Genomic DNA, 20192 nt, shown 5'->3' with positions numbered 1-20192 from the left:
GAGGTGATTCTCCCCCTCTGCTCTGCTCTCATGAGAACTCAACTGGAGTCCTGTGCTTAGCTCTGGGGCCCCCAGCACAAGAAAGATGTGGGTCTGTTATAGAGTGGGTCCAGAGGAGGGCCATGGAGATGATCAGAGGGCTGGAACAACTCTCCTCTGAAGAAAGGCTGAGGGATTTGGGTTTGCTCAGCCCAGAGAAGGCTCTGGGGATGCCTTATAGCAGCCTTCCAGTAACTAAAAGGGGCCTACAGGAAAGCTGGGGTGTGTAGCAATAGGACATAGGGTAATGGCTTTATACTAAAAGAGAGGAGATTTAGATTAGATGCAAGGAAGAAATTCTTTTTTATGTGAGTGGTGAGGCACTGGAGCAGGTTGCCTAGAGAAGCTGTGGATGCCCCATCCCTGGAGGTGTTCAAGGCTAGGCCGGATGGGGCTTTGAGCTTTGAATTGTCCTTTGGCCTGGTGGGAGGTGTCTCTGCCCATGACAGGAGGTTTGGAACTTGATGATTGTTAAGAAACCTTCCAACACAAACCATTCTGTGATTATGTGATTCTGTAATCCTTAGCCAAGCACATAATAGACTACATAGCCTCCTCTGGCAGAAAGCTGAGATATTTTTTGTTTAGTTGCATTCTATCCCATTTAAAAACAAACAAACAAACAAAAAACTCTGATGGTGTTAAAAGACAGAGAACTTTTAAACTAGTGTGCCACTGTGGATGGGTGAAGAGCAGACAGCCAAAGTTAATGCACCACAGCACCATGTTCCTGAATAATATGGATTTATTATTATTATTTTTTTAAATCACTTTTCATCACAGGTAATCAATAAATAGTTCTTTTTTGTTTGTTTGTTTGTTTTTTAACATAATGAAAGCACAGAAAATCACTGCACAAGTAATGTGCCTGTCCTGGTTTCAGTTAGCACAGAATTAATTTTCTTCCTAGTAGCTGGTGGAATGCTGTGTTTTGGCTTGGGATGAGAAGAGTGCTGATAACACCCCGATGCTTTAATTGTTGCAGAGCAGTGCTTACACCAAGCCAAGGACATCTCAGCCTTTTGCTCTGTCCTGCCAGCGGGCAGGCTGGGGGTGCAGTAAGAGCTGGGAGGGGACAGACCCAGGACAGGTGACCCAAACTAGCCAAAGGGGTATTCCATACCATCTGACGTCATGCTAAACAATATATAGGGGTGGCTAGCCGGGGGGAGGGGGCCGGACTGCTCGGGGTTAGGCTGGGCATCGGTCAGCGAGTGGTGAGCAATTGCATTGTGCATCACTTGTTTGTACATACTATTATTACTTTCCTATTATCACCATTGTATTATTATTGTTATTATTTTATTATTATTTTGTTATTATTATTTTCCTGTCTTATTAAACTGTCTTTATCTCAACTCACGGGCTTCACTTTCCATTTCTCTCCCCCGTCCCAGAGAGGGAGGGGGGAGGGTGAGCGAACGGCTGCGTGGTGTTTAGCTGCCGGCCGGGTTAAACCACGACAGTGCCATAGTTACACTTTGGTAATTCAGTGTTGGTAGGATGACACCACAGGAACCCAGTTCTTATTTCTGTGAATGGAACCAGGCTCTTGTAGTTTCAGCTGGAACTCCCATTTTTAGCTCCAGCTTTAAGGATGAACCTCTTGGAGCATGGCTTACATCAAATATGGACACATTTTTTTTCAGAACAGGCATAGTTGGTGCATCTTGCTTTCTGGATATCCAATTTAAAATACATTACTCATGTTTTTTTTAGTAGTTTCGAAAACTCAGAACTATCAGTGATTTCAGTTGGAGTTACTCAACAATCCACAATACAGAACTCCGAAACATGTGCCTGATTCACCTCACCTTTAAGAAGGAAACAAAATTAAGTAATTAGCCACATTGTATAGGTTACTGTACATAAATTGGCTAAAAGACTCTAAAAGTAATATCTTTTGCTGATTTGATATTGTGATCCTTCCTAATGCCCTCCTGGATTTCTCATTTTAACATTCTATATCAAGCTTTCTTACATGACATCTGTTATGTTATTGGAAGGATCTCTTCATAGTAATTTTAAAAGAAGATTTTTAAAATCCTGGTCCAACTTCAGATAAATTTGTAGAAATAGTTCCAGGTGAACTGCACACTCCCTGAAACTAGACCACCCATTTTACACATATTTAACAGGCATTCTGCATTTTTAAAAGAGTTCAGATTAAACAAAATCAAATATTTTTGAAAAAACATTTCAGATCTCGAGGAAAAAAACAGTTAAAACACTGTCAGATGGTTCTCAAGAAATATATTTTCTAAAGCAATGGAAATGTGACTTCTGTTTTTATTCTTTTGTTGCAGATGCCACAATATGTGAAAGCATAAGCTGTCTTCAGATCTGTTTAAGAATGGAAATGAAAGCAGACCTATGCTTAAAGGTGTACATGTGTGTATGATAGGCTTTTTCAATAGACCTGCATATATTATCGCCTCCAGACATGCATTACAATGTAAAACACAATTTGCATTCAGGATCCTTCACAAAGAGCTGTCAGACTACTAAATATATTATGAAATTGAGAAGCAATACAGCAACATACATAAACATTACAGAGTAATTTGAGCTATGAAATGAGTACCTTCCTGGTTAACACTGCAGAGAGAACTTCAGCTAGCCACAGGAATTATATGTAAATGATATAATTACTACAGCTATAATTTTTAGATATTTATTTAAAAATAAAATATTTTCATAGGTGTTTGCAAAACTAATTTGGATTCCTAGCAAACTAGTATTTTGCTAGACATTCTCTATTAGCTTTGCTGATTTTATGAAAAGTCTCCAGATACTTTTAGTGACAATTAATAGGCTAAATTTGATATTATGTTATCCATATGACATAACAACATATTACCAAAAACTATTGTATTGCTTACCCACATTAGGAGTTGCATTACAGCGCAACTTAGAACAGATTCAGTGGAAATAGCATACTAAATTAGCATTAATATATCACCTTGTATTTGCATGTCTTTGACATGTTCTCAAAGATGTGAAGAGTTCCATGTGGACCAACAGCTGCATGCTACCTTGGTTCTCTGTATTACAACTCAAATCTGGAGGAGAAAAAAGGTATAAAGGTTTTTTACCTGGTTTACCTTGTCCATGGAGCTTCTTGTTATTTCTACATGGAGTGCTCCAGAGATAACACCCTCATGTGCTTATTAATTATACCACCAACCCTTGAAGGTTTGGACACCCTTACTCACCAGTCAGAAAGAATCAAAGGTGTTTACTCCATTAAGGGACATGGACTGAATTCCCGTGAGATATGCACAGAAGAAAAACTGATTTTGTTCCTGACCGTGTCTTCAGAGCTCAATGCATTTGTGTTCAATGAAGTCAGTCCATAAGGACACAGAAACAAGAAGCCTGACTCAATTGCCCACATATATGTGCCTAGGATCTAGTTTGCCTTAGCTATCCGTGTAGTAGAGGCACTTAAGCTCACAGGGCCTGTGGTGGACTTGCATCCTCCTGGAATGGCGGCTGGTTATTTTAACACCAGTTAGGTTATTTTACAGCATTTCAAATGATATTTGGCATCTTTGGGTGGCCAGTTGTATCAGATACAATATGTCAGTAGATGGATCTCACACTTAGGATTTCTGTATGAAATTGTTCCTGTGTTCCTGGTGGACTCATCCACAAGTGTTGTTATTGTAGAGGTTAACATTTCCATTGTAGAGAAAAAAAAAAAAGAAAGAAAAGAAAAAAAGAAACGGATCAGTTATTAACCCTTGAAAGTTGGCTTTCATCTTAGCCATCAGTTATGCTCTTTGATGATACATTTTTGTTCTCTGCCTGAGTGCATGGAGGATACACTGAGGAGTGCTGAGGCTTAACTTTCTTTGACTTCTCTATGACTTCTTCCTATATTGGAGCATCTTAAGAGGAGAGTGGAAATGCCACAAAATATACAGTAATGAAAGGACTGTCTTCTCATTAACAAGATAGATCACTTCTCAAATTTTGTGCATAAAAATGCAGAAAAGGACAAACTATTTGCTGCATAGCACTATCAGCTGTTTATCAAATACTAGTACAGTGTTCTAGATCTGGGTGCAAATTAGCTTGCATACTGGATGCTGGCCTATGTTCCTGTTATGTCACTGGAAAGTTCACCAGCCTGATAGTGCCTGAGGTGCTAACCAAAGCTGAAATGGTTATCAAAAAGAACTACAGACAAGGCATAATGTGGACCTATATATATATATATATTTCCTAGACTTGTTAAGGAAAGGTCCCTTTTGATTTTTCAAGAGGGCAAAATATTTTGTCTCCCATGAGCTAGCAGTGATAATTTTGCCTAGGAAAGGAAATGTACCATGTATAGCCCTTTGCTTTGATTTTTCCTGGAGTTATGCTCAGTAGATTTCTTCGTGAAAAGCTCTTTATCTGTCCTTGGATTTCAACAATGGACTACAATACACCTCAGAAGGAAAAAAGAAATAACTTATCTTTATTTTTCTTAAACTCTTTTTAATATTATTTTTGGTACTAGTTATTAGTGTGTAATCATTCAGTCAGTCTTTGAAACAGGAAACTTAAATGAAATAATATGTTCTTTATGGCTCTTTATTTTCAGTCATCTTCAAGCAATTAAAAACTAGCATCACATCTCTTATTGCCAGAAATGTTATTTCCCATATAATTAGTGTAAAACACTATCAGATTTTTAGTAAAAGATTTTTACACAAATGATATTATCAACTTCTAGACTTGGCAATTACACCTGCTGACAGTTGTGTACACACAGGAGATGGAATATGTGGATGTTCAGATGATTTAGTCCCACTAAGTCTTCATGGATCTTGATATACTGATTTTACATTCTAGGATGATGGTGAGAGGGGGAATGGAAACATATTTCAGAATAGTTTTTTAAGCAAACAGTAGGAGTTACAACTCTGAAGTAGCAGAAAAGAAACACAAACAACCGTCATAACATGCATTATGTCTTGCATTTAGTTTCAACAGAATTTTTTACGTATTATGGAGATGAGTGCTTTCCTCTACTCAACAGAATGTTAGTTTTCTTCTCTGAAGACATATTTACTGGAATTGCAATAGCATCAACATCAGTTGCTGAGTTCATTGGCTACTCTTCAGGTGCTCTATCATTTCAGTAATCTAGAATTATTGTTCTCTAGGCTACTAGTAGGACTCAATGGTATAAAAAAATAGATGTATTTTAGTGAAAATAAAGTTTAAATGAATTAATTTAATTTTACTTCATTATGTCCTTCCCATCTACAGAAATACTATTATTTCAAAATCCTGACAAATAAAATCATACTACATGTAAGCCACTTGGAGATTTTTTTTGAAATATATCCTCTAATGCATAAAATAGTGCTGTGCTGTACTGCAGATAGCTTCTGCTAAATAGATTTTTTAATGAGAAAAATCAAATCTGCGTAAACTGGTGAGATGAAATGCCTAGTCTAAAGACATATAATATTTTTGCAGGCATAATAAAATTTGTCCAAAATTTGTATTCTCCACCTGTGTTCTACAAATAGAGACATTGGTTCAATGACTTTTTTTGTCCCATGAAAGGAAAAAAAAACCTTGCCCTCTTCTTCACTACCAAGGTAGATCAAATATCAGCTGTCTGTCAGGCATAGCACTCTTCGAAAAGAATCCTCACTTGATTGTAAACATGCTATTAAGTGCTGGAGACTACTTAATGCAAGTAACAGTGTTTAATTTTATGTTATTATATTACTGAATATACTGCACATTGTGTATTTTCCCCACTAAAATAATTTACACTTGAAAACCTAAGACCTTTGTCTTGTTAGTGCCTTCATATTTTTCTAAAGGGATCTAGTCTGGATATTTGCTTTTGCTCTTGACCAGTATCACAGAAACATTTTTAAGTCTTATATACACTAAGTGTCCAAAGAGTAAACAAGATCTAATGTGTTTTGGATTACTTTTTTTTTTTTTTCCTTTTAACTTACCTTTGCAGTACATTACTGACACAGGAGATTTCAGTTTTGCTACTGCCTATTACGTTTTAAAAGTGGTGTATAAAACTCAATATGTTCACTTACAGTTCCAGACAAATAAGATTTAGCAATGCCTATATTTTGTATTTTGCATCCTATAAATAACCATGAAGAAATTAAATTGAATCAACTGGAATTACCCTGATGTGCAAGCAGAATGACTAGATTGCAAAGGACACTGCTCCCAATTTTTAATATGCAAAGTTTTAAGAAATCAGCCTACCAATGGGAAGAATAAATGTAGTGTATGAATTTGCAAGTTAATATTTTTTGCTGCATGCTAGAATTTCCAAGCCCCCAAAAAACTCTCAGTAGAAAATTAATAAGGCCTCAGTGTCTGAAAAGTATTTATCTAAGAATTATTTGAATACATTTATTTCAAATTCTAGAAGCTTCTATGAATTGCAAATTCAGACAATATTTCTCAGATATTCTAGTGATCATTCTTTTCTTGAATATAATTTTACCTGTAAAATGTTAGCAATTGAACTACCAGTTAAAATAACGTCTAAAGCCCTGTTTGTAGTGATTGAAAGCCTTACTTGTACTGCTGAAATCAGAGTGCTAAATCATAAAAATATTTTTTCCTCTTGAATATGCAGTCTTAGATTTACAGCAATCCATTGCCAATACTGAACTGTTACTAGAATATGTATTTTTCTAAAGTCAGGAATTTTGCACGATTGATTGTTTCCCCATAGTTTATTCATACAAAGAATGGGATGACAGCTGTCTCACTGGCATTATCAGGAAAAGCAGAGAGCATAATTTATTATCACCACCATGCACTTTGGCTTTATCTGCTTTAAAATATTAATATCCTCTCATTATGATTGAATGGAATAATTTGCCTTTAACTTGCATGTAACCAGGACTCCAAGCAGGAATTTCTGGGACTGAAGTCAAGGGAACAATTCCCACTGGCACTGATGGGTGGTGGATTCCATGCAGGGCATTATACAAGATCATATGAATACCTTAAAATAAAAATCTCATGTGTATGTTGGTGAGAACCATACTTTGGCAACAAAAGATATACTGGATAATGTTGACTTACAAGACGATACAAAACCTGAAAAATACTTCACACTTTAATGGATATCTTTAGATCTGGTTCATTTGATGTGTTCTTTCACCATTTGATGTGGTTTCCTAGTCTTAACAAGCTTCTGCTGTCCTATGAAATCATTTTTTAATATGAAAAAAATTATAGTCTTCATCTTGAAAAGACTAAAAAAATATGAATAGACCTACTGAAGTCAACAGGCTAATTCATACGGAACAATAGCTATTCGTATACTTGTGAGTTTTCAGGTTCAGGTCTTAAATTTGTGACTTCTCAATAGCTAGAATGCACACAATTTTAAAATCGGCTTGCAATCATTCTACATGGTAGAGAAACAGTAGAAAGGTCTCAAAAATTGATATATTGATGGAGGAAATTATACCTGATGACTATCTCTCTCTCTTTTTTTTTTTTTTCTACGACAAAATAATAATATATATTCCTAGAGAAAATTCAATTTTATATAAATTAAAAATAGTTAATATTCAAGAGAAAGGTGTATATAATTATTAGAGAGGTATATATATATTTATTATATATATATGTAATTTCCCTGAAGGTTAACCCTACAAACACCATTTATTTATTTAATGTAATACTTTGCAAAGATCAAAAGAAGTTGCTTGTGCAGCTCTGTGTCTTGTTTTTTCCTTTTGCTCCTGGACTGGAGTTTGTACCTACCTGCATGCTTCTGCTTCTGACTGTTCTTGACGATTTTTGATTTTGTGCGTATTCATAATTAGGCCTCTACAATGATATCTTGCATATGCTTATATCTAAACATAAAACTACTTTAATAAATTCATTGTTTCTATAGGCTCCAATGCTTGATAGGACTGGGTTTTCAATAGCTTCTACAGTGACATAATATAATCATATTAGGCCATTAATCCATTTCTTCCAGATCAAGCTACTTCATTAACTTCTTTGGTTCTACCTTCTTTTTGTATGAAAGTTCAGTGCAACTACTGCTTTTTCTAAACTCAGTTTGGGTCTATCCTTATCCCACAGAGCTGGGAAGCATTGTAACAATATAAATATCATCCCTATAAGGAAAATGAAGCTTATTCTTTATGCTCCCTAATTTTACAGAAGCAGAGAATTTGTAGATTGACATAGAAGCAAGTTACTTTTGGCATATTTTCTTCCAGTTACATGGCCATTGGAAATCTCTTTGGAACAGATTAAACAACCATCTGGTTAAATTAATGTAGGTATGTATGGTCTTGAGACCGGGAGTTGGAGATAAGGATCTCTAAGGGCCTCTTAAGCAATATTTTTTAATTTAACTAATGTCAGATGCCTACAATATAAGTACTGACAACTTCAAATTGATGGTTTTAATTAATACTTTCAAGAAATGAGGACTGTGAATCACAAATATAAAGATCAAATTTATCAGAAGTCAGAAAACACTGTTAGACAAAGTTGCATAAAATGCTGGTATTTGTTTTTGAAAAGGCTACAAAACTAGGAAAGAAAATGATTCCTTTGAGTAGTAATACTGTTCAGACTGAAAATAAAAGAATGTTCAGTTCTTTTTTCTTTTGTCTGGATGTTGAAAATATATTGGGTAAACACCACCATTAATTTTTTTTTTTTTTCCTTCACAATGATCTAAAAGACTGAGAAAGTAACCTATTAGAAGTTACTATGTACATATACATATATATATATTTACAGTGGGCTCTCTGAGAATGGATAGCATATTAACCAAATGAGAGGAATAAGGGAAGACTTCATTCATAATTTCTAAAAATCCTTATGGTTCCATTTAGCTTTGGCAGAGGAAAAACTAAGAGGCACATAACCAGTTAAAAACTTGAGAATTCATTCTATGAAAATAGATTTTTTTTTGTAGAATATATGGTAATTTATATAATTTGAGTATCAGAAAAAGTAAAAAGAGGAAGAGGGAAAGAGTGCAGGAGGGAGGGAGTGTGCACCTTTCACATTTCAAGCAGAAAAGAAAACATAATGAAATAAGAGCATAGACCACAAACAACACTACAGCCTACATTGATTCCAAGTTATATCTCTACAAGGCTCTAGTCCATGAAATTACTAGAAATTACTCGAAATAACAGTAGAGAAATTACAGTAGAAATATAAATATTTAAATTGATAATGCTGAAAGATTTAGCATAATTGACAGATAATTGCAAATGTTATTACATGTACAACTGGAAGGCAAATTGTGGAATTATTTCAGCAGAATTTATGCTAAGAATAAACAGCCATAAAGTGGATCAGATCATAAAACCTGGAATATGTTACGTCCTAAAAGAGAACTGCATAGCTGTTTACTGGAAAGATTAGAAAATATTAAATCAGAAGCATACTATCTCAGATACCTTTTCAAGGCTTGGTCCTTTAAAGTCTTTCCACTCCTTTTACTTTGACATCTTGTTTCAGCTACTACCTAGTGTATGTGCTTATTCATGCATTTCCATGTTCAGACTTTGTGAGTTTCAGTCTGGCAATTCACGTACTTTTTGTTTTCTACTGGTGCTTCTGATTGCCAGAGAAAGAAGTAGAATGCATTCATTTCATACTCCCAGAGCTTTCATACTCCTAGAGCATACTTCCAGAACTACACTAGGAGCAGAAGAGCTACACTCTTCTCATGATGGAAGTATATTCGTCCAGACACTTCACCAGACACTTCAGAATTTCCTTTCACCTCCCAGCTGAAGTATTTCCTAGCATGATTTTCTTTAAGGCTGGTTTTCATTATTGCTCAAGTTCAACAGCTTCAAAATCTTAGAGAGAAACATCATGATGGACAGCTTCTATGGCCTATTATCCATGAAGTCAATGTTCATTCTCTTGTTTGCAGCTTACGGTTGGTAGTGGATCTGGTATTAAATGCCTTTATGTACTGTGGTTTCCACCTAAAGCTACACTGCCAGCTGTTCTTCTGCATGAAGAAGACCTTGGGAGACCACATAGGAAAACAAAAATATGGTGAATTTGAATGGAAAAAAAAATAAATTAATTTCAATGCAATGTTTTGAAAAGAGAAAAATGCTTGTATTTTTCAGAGTCAGATGCACAGAGATCCTTCTTCAGTGGTATTTTGGCTTCCTAAAGTACTGTACCAACCTTAAGATATGGGAATTTCCATATTTCAATGTCTTGTGATTCACTTGTTTTGTCTGAAACTGCCACTTCACTTTATGAGAACAAAGGACTACTACAAATCCAAGACTGATGTATGTTTTAAATGCATCTTAATTTTTAGATAATGTAATAATAAAATTTCCTGGAATACATGTTATGATCTCATGTCATGAGATCAAATCACATAGCAGTTGAAATGCCAGAACTTCAAAATATACAAAGATCGCATGATGGACATAGGGAAGAACGTTCCTAGCATCATATAGAAAATGACAGACTGATCATAACTACACAGACCCTAGTTTATGACATGTCTGTGCAAAACTTCAGCTTAATGCTTCATAGGGGCCAAAAAATAACATCAGATGTTAGAAATCATTTAAAAAGCACTATGAAATAAAACAATAAGACATATATTGTTCTGATCCCCTTATCTCAGAAAAGCAATACCGGAACTGGTGGAAGAATCACAGATGCGTGACAAGGATGACCAAAATGTGGAACACTTTCTTTACGTGGAACGACTAAATAAAGCAGGAATTTTCAGACTGGGAAAAAAAAGAAAAAAATTATAGCAGAAGTCTGCAAAATCATTTTCATCATCATTAGAAGCATATAAGGATCAATAAATTCAGTAGATCTTCTAAGAAAAAGGCCAAGGCTAGGAGGAACCAAATTCAAACCAAATAAAATTATTCAGACAACAGCTAAGTTTTCTGTGAATATTCTTACTACAGGATGTTGTTGATGCAAAAATTTGACATTAGTTCAAGTGGAGCCTTGGACTAGGATTGTGAAAGAAATCTTCTGGGGGTTATTAAACAGAAAAAATTAACAGGATTTCCTGACATGAGTAGTCAGAGACTAAGTACTTGGGGGCAGTGTCACATACGGTTGCTCTATTCTCTTAATATTCCCTGGGCCTAAATTTCTTTGAACAAGTCAGAAGGCAGCTGAGGAATGCTGGCTGCGTTTGTTCTCATGTTAAGGCCAAGGGCCTGTTTCCAAAGACACTAGGCTTCCAGCTTCACTGGTTCCAGTGGAAGTTGGTATCCCTCAATGAAGTTTTTGTGTCAGTTTGATGTTACCATTCTGCTAGTGTTTCTTCAGATAGGATTGCTATGAAGACAAAGCAGTTAAAACAGATCTTACCAAAGTAATTCTCCTAATAGGGGGGGATTCATCCATGGAAGGTCTGTAAAGAGCAAACATTTTTTAGATGAAAATGGAATCCCTGCAATGGTGCAGTGATATATCTTTTTCTTCAGAAAGACATAGAGGGAAAATTAAGTATAAATAAATCAAATATATGAGTGAGCCAGTTCACAGATACATAAGCTGCTTTAAGCCAGTTATGTTTCAATTCCTCACTTGCTCATACAGAAACAAAAATCAGGACATATTTCAGCTTTCCAGCCTTTACAGACAAAATATAACCGAGCACACAATATGATCCACAGAACTAGAAATTTTTCTTATGCAATTTTGGATTGTCAGAAAATTCTGTCCTCATTTTTGTTGATTAAAACAACACCTAAATTCCTGGAAAACCTCTTCCCACCCCTCCCCCCAGGTTTCTTTACAGAATGTCTAATAATTTAGATATAGCAACTTATTCATAAAAATTATTATTATTATTATTATTATTATTATATAGTATAATTATATTATTATACATTATATTATATAATATAATAATAATAATAATAATAATAATAATAATTATTATTATTATTATTATTATTAATAATAATAATAATAATAATATACCCCCCCCAAACATATAAAAACAACTCACTTTGTATCTATTTATCTACTCCTTCCACATAATCCAATATTTCATAAAGCAGTTGCTAGTATTTGTAGACTCAAGGATTTTCATGGAAAAGTAGTTCATAGAAATAGTAGTTCATAGTCCTTGATTTTTTCATAGTAATCATCATCCCCTGTGCTTAGCAACTAACTATGCCATTAGTTTTTGTGAATAAAAAAGACAAATTTTGTGGAAATAGCCTTGTTCTCTGTACATTATTAGTGAATTTCTCGAAAAATGTATATAATAATGTCAACAGGAAGCACGCAAGGAGCTCTCAAAAACAGACTTGTATTGAATTAATGAAAAGGTAATGATGTTAAGGAAGCCAAGCAATTAATATCTCATCCCTCATGCTCTACCTGACAGAATAATTGATTTCTATTTCTGAATGGAGCTTTTTTTTTTTCCTTTCTTCTAAATCCATATGAATTCAATTTCCAGAAATTTAATATTATATCTCAAAAAATAATATTATTATTTATAATAATATATAATATTAATTAATATTATATCGAAAAAAGATATGTTGAGGTTGTTTAGGGTTACTGCTCAAGTAAAATAAAATTACAAGCTTTCTAATTCAGAGCTGGTGGAAGAACCTCTACAAAACCCACAGCATAAACACAGATACAAATAAAAGCAATGAGATCTCATTTGACATGTGAGTTAGCAGCAAAGTTACTTTTTAGGGTGATGTTCTGCCTTTATTTCATGTCTGTTCACTAATCTCAGCTTTCAGAGAAAACATAAATAGAGCAATCAATAAACTGCAATATTTGTATCTAGAAAACCAAACAAACCAAACCAAATCTGAATACGAACTGTAATACAGTAAAACTAGTTAATACTAGCATGAGGCTAAGACTTTTGTGATGATGGGTATGTTTCACTTCTCTTTAACAACCTAACAAAAACTATACAGTCCCATCCTTTTCTGTCAGTGCCATATATGTGCACACAAATCTTAAGTGAATTCTGTACTTTATCTTATACAAAACCAAACCAAACCAAACCAAAACAAACAAACAAACAAACAACACAAATAATGACAACAAAACCCCCACCTTGGTCTAGGTAGCAGAGTCATATATCTGCCTGTTGGCTTTGTATTTGATCAGTTCCCCAATTTCAGGAAACATTTTAAATGTCAGTGGGCAGAATGCTATTGATTAGGTGGACAACTAGAAAGCCAAGGAGTTCCAGTTAAAATGGAAATCCTGTAGAATCTGTTTAGCTTGTTGAGCAGAGTGGTGCAACTCAAGTGCCTTCATTCTTTTTCAATAATCAAACAGCTGGTTTGACAGAAATGGCAAAATGGAAGTGTACTCACACTCTGTAGATAGAACAATGCTGGAAAATGTCTTCTAGAAGGTAAACAAGGTGCGCAAATGACATAGATTTTGGTACGTAAGGGTAAAGGAGGAAAGGAAACTCATCATATTGGACAGTTGAAATTAGGGTATATTAGGGTATATAGCGGTAGATACAGAGTCCAAGAGCTTCCTACAGAAAGGTGGCACACAGGAGGCTGCTGTTTGAAATAGAGGGAGCTCTTGATGTGTGCAAGAAAGCTGGTTTACAGAGACTACAGAATACGTTCTCCTTAGAACCAGCAGAATATTCTTGACAATTGTACAAAATATTGAAAGAAAAGTAATTGGCTTTGGGAAAGAGTGGCAATCATTCAGCAAGCTAATTAATGTTTCCCCTGTCCTGAGTACAGTTCTGCTTCTCCACATACTCTGCATTTAAATTACCTCCCACTATATTTGGTGACCTTAGACCATATTCAGTATAACAGCATGCAAAGTAACGTGGTGCTACTGTGAAAAAAATTGTCACATATTTCAGACAAAGAAAGTTTCACGAGAAGCAGACAAAATACAGACAGTGGTAGAATTTCCTTTGGAAAACATTAAAGGCCATTAAATGACATATAGGAAAGAGTAAAAGATCTAGTAGATGATGAGAGGGATGCAGAAGTGTCTACCAACAATTTAAAAAAAAAAAAAGTTTATTTTGCACTTTTGCCAGCTGCTTCTAATAAACTTTTCTTGTCTGCTTTGTTGTTCATGTAACCTATTCTGGAAATGATTAGCGGGCTGAGTGGGTGAGTCAGTTATTGAGGAGCAGCAGTTAAAACAATGGCTGGAAAATTTACATTCTGTATGACAGAAGAGTTGCTTCATTAGTGCAGAATGTGTGCTAAGAATTAGTGCTTTGTTACTAATTTACTATTGATTTTCTAAGGTAGAATTCAAACAACTCATAAATTAGAGAACAGGATTTGAGGACAGTGTATTGGAGATAAAGCCTAAAATGCTAGATTCAAGCAATGGACTATTCACTGTTTTTCTTCCAGAGAAAGAATTAGGAATTACTATAAATACCGGTGATGCCAATTCATTAATCATTTAGCAGCTGGCAGATGAAAGAAGTACAATTTATAACACAGTTTGAGATATATTAGCAAATCCAGCATTTTAAAAATCCTAGAACTTGACTAATTGCTTTTGTGAAAAGAAGTTGAAATATTGGAGAATAGCTTGAAACACATAAATGGTTTATTTGTACTCACAGACTATTACTTTACATGACAGAAAAATAAACACAAAGAGGCAGTACCTCAAATACTCAAACAATTTGAGTATGTTTATATAATAGAAAATTAAGTAGTTTTTTTTTTTTCAATTCAACTTGCAGCCAGCATTGAGACATTTATGAAACATACTGAAAACAGTAAATGAGGTAAAGAAAATATGCAAAAGTATCCATTACTGAATATATATATATATATATATAAAAACTCTTTAAAATGCATTAATAATTAAATTAATTTTGCAGTTGTGCTGAAATGGCACCCGTGAAGATTGACATGCCCTCTTTCTGAACTTTCTGCAGCTATGATTTCCACAAGCTTTTAAAAGCTCATTGTGGTCCATTAGTTTGGAAGAACTCAGCCAGAACACGCCACTTTTCTGTATCTCTTCCTCATCTGCAGTTCTTCTAAAGGAAAATTGAAAACAGCAAACTGCCAAGAAATCTGTTCAACCAAGAACTTCAGGATTGTGAAGAAAAAGTAGAACAATGTATGTAGCTCAGATGAAGCAGCCAAAGTCTGCTTTTGCTTTTTTACTTAAAGTACAGACATCCTGTCAGCTGCTTAACATTCTATGATGAACAAGGATGATATATTACAGAGATTCTCAAACTGGGCATGCTGTTTGCCACCATCACCAGCAATGACATTACTATGCCAAGAAGAGCATGAACTCCTATGTTTTTGTTGAGCTCCAGTCATGCAGTGCAGAAGGAAAGCCCCACCTGTCTCTCACGTGGTGCTATGTCTAGGTGCCTTGGTAAGTTCTCTGCACTGAGGACTATGCACTGCTCCTAATGGTCTTAAAATTTTGGAACCTACACGTGTACCTCAACCCCAATCTGCAAAGTCCAGCCAGGTAAGGCTTTCTGCTTCACAAACACCAAATGCTGCCAAACGGCATGAACTTTAGAACAAATGAAAAATACCCAGTTTTGTTTGTTTTCCCTGTTTGTACAGAGAAAACACATTTACATCAGCCAGAAACGGATTTCCTTCACTGCTTCTCCACAAAGAGCTAAGAGCTGGCTCATGACTCTGTAGCTTACTTACATTACAGGGATTTTCATTTTGCACAGTTGGAACTAGAAGAAAAAAAAAAAAAAAAAAACAAAACTTAAGCTAAAAGTTAGAGCCAAGAAGAATTTAGAAGAGCCATAAGAAAGAATTAATTTACTGCAGCAATTTGTATTACTGCTTGTTTAACTCTATTTTTAGGTGGTGAGATCTTCTTAGGTGCCTGGATTAAGTTACAGGATTCTGAATGGCAGAAAGGACTGTGATCAAGATACCACAGTGAGAGCAATCATTCTAAATGAGCTTGGCTGGTTCAAGTCATAAGAGAGTGGGAAAAACAAAACAAAACAAAAAACCAACAACAACAAAACCCAACAGTATTTAGAACTCAATATGCACTTAAAATACTGGGTGGAAGGAGGAGTATTATGATTATCCATTCCATCTGTGTGAAAAGAAGTAAGTTCTTAAAGATCTGGAAGCTGTTGTTAAGGGAAATCTGAACTGCGACAATGACAAACCAGAAGTTATGTCTGGGGGCTCTTTTAGTGCAAGTTCTTAATTTAACAGTATCTGATAATTAAGTGTTCCTGTACGCCATGTTGAAATTAAGTTCATCAGAAAACACTGCATAAATTAAATTGTGTAGGCTACTAGAAACAGACTTTGAATTATCAGTGCAAAACTATAAGTAGATATTAAAATGAAAGTTGAAAATTCACAGGAAATGAAATATCTCAACAAATTTCTCATAAAGTACTTTAAAAAAAAAGGTTTTGGAAAGTTAAGGGGCATGGTATTAGACAAGCTCTGTTATTCTGCTGTGTGCACAGGAATTTTTGAAAGATTCCCTGACAATGATAACGTTCAGCCTGGTATTAACACTTGAGCTAATTTTTTGTTCACTTGGAACAACATTTGTTCGTGTGTACCTCACATCATAAAGCTGAAGCCACAGCATTCCTGTCTGATTTTGTGTACTCGATGGTATGCTATGCCTGCATTTTCTTACTAAGCGTGCAAACACATTTTATACATAGCAATTATCTGCTTTGTTCAGCACTGACCGTAATTCCAACCACCCCAACAGATGCATTCTTTCTTCAAATTTCTAATATATGGAAAACATCTTTCCCTTTTGCCTTTGTTCTTCTGCTATATGGTAGTAATGAAGGTTACTAAATAATATGTTGAGTTGAATGAAAGGAAAATGAATTTAATTTTTGAAGTCAGAGATAATAACTTTACTGCAAAAAGCCCCTACAGCTTTTACACACAAAAGTCTGTATGCATTGATAAGTCTGTACACATCAGCAGGTTGCAACAGCCTCTTTAGTAAAGGCCAGGGAGTGCAGTATTAGGATTTGTGAGAATATGTCATTTTCTGATTAAGGCTGATGTCAAATTTGAGGATAGGTTCTGCAAAACAGATCTGGAGTCACAGCAATACCATGCTTATTTTGGTCTCTGGTTAGCCGGTTACAGGAGTGGAAAGTTTAAGCGTCTGACGGGATCCTGCAATAGTAGTATTAGTGGGTATGTGCCAATTGCTCTTTAACAAAACCAACTTTTATGGATGGAAAGCTTGTTACACAGCACAGTACGGATCTGTCCGCGGGCACTGCAGCCAGACAGCGGGTGAGGAAGGAAACCAGGCGGGTTGCTGTGAGGAGTCAGGCGTCCTGAAGGAGAATCGGCACTGTGCGTGGGGCGGGAGGCGATGCTCACAGGACTTGTGCTTCTGCAAATGAATGATGATGCTACCCAGGTCCACCTTGTGTGCCATACCGGCACACAACAAAAAGGTTAATATAAATTGGGGACGGGGACGGGGATGGGGGCGGGGATGGGCACAGGGATGGGGACGCGCCGCGGGCCGCCCCTCACGGCCCGGCGCTGCCCAGGCAGCGGCAGAGCGGCACCGCCCACGCCCTCTCTGATTGGCTACTTCCCCCGCCCTTCAGCGGGCCCCGGCGCTCTTTTCCTTTCGATTGGCCGGGAGGGCTGCCAATCTCCCTCCACACGGGCGGGAGGTGCCACAACGAGCCCCGCCCTCCATCCCGCCCGCCCGGTGCAGGGGCCGCGGCGGGGCCGGGGCCGGGGGCCATTTTCTGCCGCCGCCTACCCCGGGGGGGGGGGGGGGTCTCCGCCTCGCCGGTGAGTCTCCCGCCGCGAGCTGCCTGCTTTATTTTTAATAATAATAATTATTATTATTTTTTCCCCCGTTTTCGTCTGAAACGTTCTGCGGGGGGAGAGCTCCAGCTGGGGCTCGCTGCTTTGCAAGGGGAAGCGGGAGCCTTTTTTTTTTTCTTTTTTTTTTTCATTATTATTATGAAGTGATTGTTAAGAGGCGTCCTGCTGCCCGCAGCATCCTCCTCCTCCTCTCGGTTTCTTCTCCGCGCAGGAGTTTCAACAAGTGAAGCAGCAGCCGCAGAGGGATAAGCGGCACCGTGTGTTGCGGCTCTGAAATGAGAGAAATCAGCTGGCGAGCGGCGGAGGGATCGTTAGCAGGAGCTGGCTTTCAGCTGGAGAAGTGAGCCTCTTCTCCTGCTACTCGTGCTTCCGAAACAGGCTGGTTTGCTAATGAAATGTAAGTGAATTTCTGCGCCTAGAGAGCCAGTTCTGATACAGCGACGCTCGTGCAGCCCCGGTGCAGTCACCTCTTCTCTGTCCTGCCTGGCCAGGATGAAGGTTTTAGGGATTAGTTACCAGATGCCACCTGTGTGTGCCGAAGACCTGCGGGCGCGGTCCTAATAAACCTTTCTGAAGTTGCTCTTCCCCACAAGGAAGACTACTGAACCTGGAAAAAAGTTCTTTCTCGTCCAGTTAACAGGGCTGAGCTTGCTTACAGTGCTAACTTTTTCACTTTTCAGCAGTCGTGAGGCTTCTGTGAATAAACAGGTTTAACAGAGTTGATGGAGTGTATCAAAACTACAGTGTACCTGCAAAGTTATGTCCTAGGCAAATAATACTGTTTATGCTTCTAAAATGACTACACTGGGTTGTTTAAAGGTTAGAAGTGGGAAAGTGACGAGTGTTTGTAGCATCCTTATTTTTGTCTTAAAAATGAGTTTTAACAAAGAAAATTTTATAAAGTCTCCCAGTGTTTAGGATAAATTTCATTTTGTTCGGGCTTTGAGATAACAGTAGATGAAATGTGAGGAATAGGGAAGTGGTGGTTGTTACTTTTCTCAAGTATCGTGCAATGACACAAAACATCTCTACAAAGAATGAGGTATTGATTAGCTGTATTAACTGTCTGATTTATATTAATAAATCAAGCTGGCTAATGCAACCTTTTCAATCTGTTTAAGCAACCTATATGCTTTATTATAAGCAACCTATATGCTTTATTATTTATTTTTCTTTGGTCTTTATTTTTAACTAGTTGTTTTGAAGTGGCTATGGGTAGTAAATCAGTTGAGGACACAGACAAACCGCAGGAGGAAGGAGTTTTAAGGGGTGTCGTTTACCCGTTAAAGCTCACTGGCTCAACCAGAACCTAACTGCAGGAGTTTTTGCTCAGTCCTACCCAACCCGCAGTTGCGATGAGCTGATGCAGAGCTTAGAGGGGGAGTGGCTCAGTGGTTTTCCGTGGCTGACTCGTTAGATTAGCTTAAACGGATCATGATACTGAGAGTTATTTAGCAGTGAAATGGGGTGGGATATTCTCAAGGAGAATCCAGCCTGGAAGGATAGGCAGAAGCATTAAGAACTGCAACGTGCTGTTTGCTTTGTCTCTGGGCCTTTAACATTCTTCTGAAATGTTTTGAGACTTCGATATGATTGGTCTTTACCTTTTGGTAAATTGCGGAAAAGTAAGTTTTATCTGATTGTCTTACTTTCTTGCAAACCTTAATTTGAAGATTGTTGGCAGTGCCGATGCTTTGACTCTCTCAATGCTGCTGCAGAACCAGTGCAGTGAAATCAATCTGCTGTTTGTGAGCGTGTTTTTCTATGCTTAGTTCTGAGTAGCATCCTAGATAATATCACTGGGATTCTGGGAACTTGTGTGCTGCGATTGAAATAAGTCAGTGAAGGGAAAAAAAAAAAAGTGTGTTTATTTAATCTAAGTATTAGCATAAATAAAAGCACGATAGTTTGTTTGTTTTGTTATTTTAAATAAGTGAAAAGTTAGGAGAATAGGTAGAATACCAGTCTGTACTGTAGGAGTGGTTATGATTTTGATTACTTACCTTTCTGAAAGCACTAGTTTTAAATGTATTTCTGAAACTTCTAGTAAGTAGCAGAGTGCTCATCTGTATTCAGAAAACACAGAGGAATGCTTTATGATCTTCCCTTTAACCTTACTACCCTCTTCAGCTTCTAACATACCAAGACTTTTTAAGTAAAAAGTTATTTTAAAATCTGTTGATAATGTAATGTAATTTTCCAGGAGTGGATTTTTATTTTATTTTATTTTTTCAGATTACAGGGGTGTAATTGCCGGGGTGGCAGTTCATGCCCTTTGTCAATGTTACCTTCAAGTATTAAGCCGGTGTGAACGTG

General features: G+C 36.7%; 1 protein-coding gene across 14 annotated transcripts in view; it reads left to right on the top strand.

Moving 5' to 3' along the window:
• Positions 1 to 17725: 17725 nt before the first annotated feature.
• CSNK1G3 (casein kinase 1 gamma 3) overlaps positions 17726 to 20192 on the top strand; it is a 70794-nt gene continuing 68327 nt past the window's right edge. For 4 of the 14 annotated variants that reach the window (XM_068666569.1, XM_068666572.1, XM_068666565.1 and 1 more), the window contains exon 1: positions 17755 to 18273. The gene's annotated coding sequence lies outside the window, so the exon portion shown is untranslated. Of the gene's footprint in view, positions 18274 to 19176; positions 19502 to 20192 lie in introns of those variants that run through there. The other 10 variants (XM_068666578.1, XM_068666577.1, XM_068666576.1 and 7 more) reach the window with 8 other exon arrangements.

Source organism: Anas acuta, chromosome Z, assembly GCF_963932015.1.
Source record: "Anas acuta chromosome Z, bAnaAcu1.1, whole genome shotgun sequence".
Taxonomy (NCBI): domain Eukaryota; kingdom Metazoa; phylum Chordata; class Aves; order Anseriformes; family Anatidae; genus Anas; species Anas acuta.
This window is presented reverse-complemented; position numbering and strand designations above follow the sequence as displayed.